The following is a 4933-nucleotide window of genomic DNA, read 5'->3' as shown; positions in this document are numbered from 1 at the left end:
TAGATATTTAATCGGCAAGACTGCGTCAAACAGCAGACGACTAAAGCTGTATTCGAACGTCACAATATCGAAGGTATTTCTACTAAAATTACATATCTGTAAAACACTGTTTATGATGTTGTTGTTGTTGTGGTCTTCAGTCCTGAGACTGGTTTGATGCAGCTCTCCATGCTACTCTATCCTGTGCAAGCTTCTTCATCTCCCAGTACCTACTGCTTAGTGTATTCATCTCTTGGTCTCCCTCTACGACTTTTACCCTCCACGCTGCCCTCCAATGCTAAATTTGTGATCCCTTGATGCCTCAAAACATGTCCTACCAACCGATCCCTTCTTCTAGTCAAGTTGTGCCACAAACTTCTCTTCTCCCCAATCCTATTCAATACCTCCTCATTAGTTACGTGATCTACCCACCTTATCTTCAGCATTCTTCTGAAGCACCACATTTCGAAAGCGTCTATTCTCTTTTTATCCACACTAGTTATCGTCCATGTTTCACTTCCATACATGGCTACACTCCATACAAATACTTTCGTAAAACGACTTCCTGACACTTAAATCTATACTCGATGTTAACAAATTTCTCTTCTTCAGAAACGATTTCCTTGCCATTGCCAGTCTACATTTTATATCCTTTCTACTTCGACCATCATCAGTTATTTTACTCCCTAAATAGCAAAACTCCTTTACTACTTTAAGTGTCTCATTTCCTAATCTAATTCCCTCAGCATCACCCGATTTAATTTGACTACATTCCATTATCCTCGTTTTGCTTTTGTTGATGTTCATCTTATATCCTCCTTTCAAGACACTGTCCATTCCGTTCAACTCCTCTTCCAAGTCTTTTGCTGTCTCTGACAGAATTACAATGTCATCGGCGAACCTCAAAGTTTTTACTTCTTCTCCATGAATTTTAATGCCTACTCCGAATTTTTCTTTTGTTTCCTTTACTGCTTGCTCAATATACAGATTGAATAACATCGGGGAGAGGCTACAACCCTGTCTCACTCCTTTCCCAACCACTGCTTCCATTTCATGCCCCTCGACTCTTACAACTGCCATCTGGTTTCTGTACAAATTGTAAATAGCCTTTCGCTCCCTGTATTTTACCCCTGCCACCTTCAGAATTTGAAAGAGAGTATTCCAGTTAACATTGTCAAAAGCTTTCTCTAAGTCTACAAATGCTAGAAACGTAGGTTTGCCTTTTCTTAATCTTTCTTCTAAGATAACTATTTATGATACAACCATCAAATTATCATAACGCCAGAAGAGTCTGCTTTAACATGTAGATAACGTACGTCATGTGTGGTGTCACCGCCAGACACCACACTTGCTAGGTGGTAGCCTTTAAATCGGCCGCGGTCCGTTAGTATACGTCGGACCCGCGTGTCGCCATTATCAGTGATTGCAGACCGAGCGCTTCACAGCCTCAACGTTTTTTGTAGAATGAGATCATGGTCCAAGTGGGCTGCATTCTTTTTTAAAAAAAAAATCTTATGGGACTTAACTGCAATGATAGAGAAGTAGTATGAAAATGGTTTGTTGAACCCTCTGCCAGGCACTTAAGTGTAAATTGCAGAGTAACCATGTAGATGTAGATGTAGATGTAGAATGACCAGTGAAGATGTGTCTGGAGACGAATTTTGATAACCTTTTGTTTTCCAAGTCCTACAGGCAGACAGAGAATATAACGACCAATACCCAAAGGCGCGGAACGTCAAAACGGACTGAATCTATTCCCACAGACCGTAGTTTTCAAACCCCTGGCCTAGAACCTCGCACTACAAAAGTTTCATAGCGGCCTTTGCATGTATAACTTACTGCAAGCGCTAATTTTATAGAACAGGGAAATGTAGGGGACATAGTGAGGAAATCTCAGAATGTGGTTCTATTCACACAATCCAAGCATGAAACAGAAACTGACACTAGTGAAATGAACTACAGTAACTAACATTATCATCATGGACGGTGCAGTGGATTTCGAAGTGCCAATGTCGTAGCGAAAGACGCGTGTAAAGGCAAAATAACTAGGATGATCATCTCCTAAATTGAAGCTAAAATTCATTACCTCGTGCAAACTGTGCACCGGAAAGGTCATTTCATTAAAGAAGAATAGTAATTTCTAGGCGACATAACAATGTAAACTTTCCTCATAGCAGTAATTTCCTTTCGTCAACAACAGCTTTTCGCTGCTAACGAGACAAAAACAAGCAGCAAGGGTAATATGTGGGCCGGCTTCCAAGCAGCAGCATTTCACAGTAGGCTAAAAACAAACTTTCATACACACTGCCTGGGGAAAGCCTTGGTCAGATTGCTTGGTGAATTACTGCTTGCAGTCGCTGGCCAGTGCCAAGCCTTTTGTCACGTTCGCGGGATCAAAGTGCAAAGCTTCGCAAGTTGTGAGGGAAGCTGCTCGTAAATTAGAGACAGAAATAGAGGTCTAGCAGTCCGTACTGTAACTAATTCATTAAAAAATCTCTGCCGCCATGAAGCGAATAAAGTAACACAAATGCACTCGAATTAACATGTGATTCTCGGAAATCGTTATTTGACATATATGTGAGTTCTAACGTCACCTTTCTTCTTTTCAATAATGTTTTTCAGGCAAAATCATATTTAAGCTCTAATGTCTCCAAATTGCCGTCTCGGTAGGCATTAATTTCTTCTTCTTCTTTTACTTTGACTTTGTATTGTAACATATTTCGAGGTGAAGTTCATTACTGTTTCCACCTGTTCTGTGGAATGTATAATACAATTTTATATGTGGCTAATGTGATAAGTATTTTATGTTGTCACTGCCTGTACAGGTTACGTTACATCTACAACTGCATATGTGCTCTACAAGCCACTGTACATGGCGGAGCGTACATCGTACCAATAATGGCAAATTTCTAACCTTTCTCATTCACGTACTACGCGGCAATCTACAGGCTTCCCTACGTGACCCAGCCTCCCTTAACTTATTCTCTTCATCCTGCACGAGATATACGAAGGTTGTAGACAGGTGACAGATCGGATCTATTCGTAACTAAAGGGTGGCAATTACTGAACTAAAACTAAACTCTTCCTGAACAGGCCATGAAGGCCCAACAGTACCGATCGGCCGCCGTGTGCACCCCGCTGAGTGCACCCCGCTTGCCAACAGCGCTCGGCAGAACGGATGGTCACCCATCCAAGTGCTAGCCCAGCCCGACAGCGCTTAACTTCGGTGATCTGACGGGAACCGGTGGTACAACTGAGGCAAGGCCGTTGGCAATTATTGAACTATATGAAATAAAATAGTTATACCTTCTGAACGATTCGCATTAGGAAGTTCAAAATGCACGGTTGGCCGCGGGGCATGATGGGAATTAGTGTGACATGATGGTTTGGTTTAGCGAAGAAGCCCAGTTTCATTTGGATTGGTTCGTCAATAAGCAAAATTGGCGCATCTGGAGGACTGAGAATTCGCATTTCGCGGTCGAGAAATCTCTTCGCCCTCAACGGGTGACGGTGTGGCGTGCAGTGTGCAGTCACGGAATAAACAGGGCAATATCCCTTGATGGCGTGGCGACTACCGAACGTTACATGAAGGTTTTGGAAGATTATTTCATCCCCATTATCCAAAGTGACTGTGATTTCGAATAGATTTGGTTCATTCAAGACGGAGCTGGACCTCATAGAAGCAAGAGAGGGTTTGATTTCCTGGGGGAGCACTTGGGGGACCGCATTCTGGCTCCGTAGCGCCCAGAGGCTACTGGCATGGGCCCCCTTTGGCCGCCATGTTCTCCGGATCTGAACACGGGCGACTCATTTTTGTGGGACTATAGTAAAGACAAAGTGCACAGCAATAATCTCAAAACCATATCTGAGCTGAAAACAGTCATTCAGGAGGTCATCGACAGCATCGATGTTCCGACACTTCAGCGTGTCATGTAGAATTCGTCTGCGCCACATCATCTACGATGGTGGCAGGCATATTGAACATGTCATAACCTAAATCCGAAATATCTGTAGTGACGTTTACATGTTGAATAAAATGTGCGCACGTCGTAGTTTGTAACTAATTAACGTTTTTTGGTATAGTTCAATAACTGTCACCCTGTACATGGTCTAAAATATTTCTTTCACTTGTCGGTTACGAGACTGGATGCTAAAGGCAGTTGTAACACAGTGAATTCAGTATTACTTTGCTCTTACCGCCCATAACTTATACGTAGTTTTCCCAGTCGATACTGGACAGGTTACAGTCAGCACCTACTATTTCATGCTGATGCGTCTCTGTATAAATAGCGTTATTGACTTTCAGCGTCGATTCCCACTTTTACATTACCTAACATTATACACTACTGGCCATTAAAATTGCTACACCAAGAAGAAATGCAGATGATAAACGGGTATTCATTCAACAAATATATTATACTAGAACTGACATGTGACTACATACTCCCGCAATTTGGGTACATAGATCCTGAGAAATCAGTACTCAGAACCACCACCTCTGGCCGTAATAACGGCCTTGATTCGCCTGGGCATTAAGTCAAACAGAGCTTGGATGGCGTGTACAGGTACAGCTGCCCATGCAGCTTGAACACGATACCACAGTTCATCAAGAGTAGTGACTGGCGTATTGTGACGAGCCACTTGCTCGGCCATTGACCACACGTTTTCATTTGGTGAGAGATGTAGGGAATGTGCTGGCCAGGGCAGCAGTCGAACATTCTCTGTATCCAGAAAGGTCCGTACAGGACCTGCAACATTCGGTCGTGCATTATCCTGCTGAAATGTATGGTTTCGCAGGGATCGAATGAAGGGTAGAGCCACGGGTCGTAACACATCTGAAATGTAATGCCCACTGTTCAAAGTGCCGTCAGTGCAAACAAGAGGTGACCTAACCAATGGCACCTCATACCATCACACCAGGTGATACGCCAGTATGGCGATGACGAGTACACGC

The 4933-nt window shown here is 43.1% G+C and overlaps 1 pseudogene; it reads right to left on the bottom strand.

Annotated features, from left to right (window-relative positions):
• Positions 1-3133: 3133 nt before the first annotated feature.
• LOC126199787 (5S ribosomal RNA) lies at positions 3134-3251 on the bottom strand (annotated as a pseudogene).
• Positions 3252-4933: the final 1682 nt, after the last annotated feature.

The sequence above is a fragment of the Schistocerca nitens genome, chromosome 8 (assembly GCF_023898315.1).
Source record: "Schistocerca nitens isolate TAMUIC-IGC-003100 chromosome 8, iqSchNite1.1, whole genome shotgun sequence".
Taxonomy (NCBI): Eukaryota; Metazoa; Arthropoda; class Insecta; order Orthoptera; family Acrididae; genus Schistocerca; species Schistocerca nitens.
The sequence above is the reverse complement of the archived record's forward strand: the minus strand, read 5'-3'. Positions and strand labels throughout refer to the sequence as shown.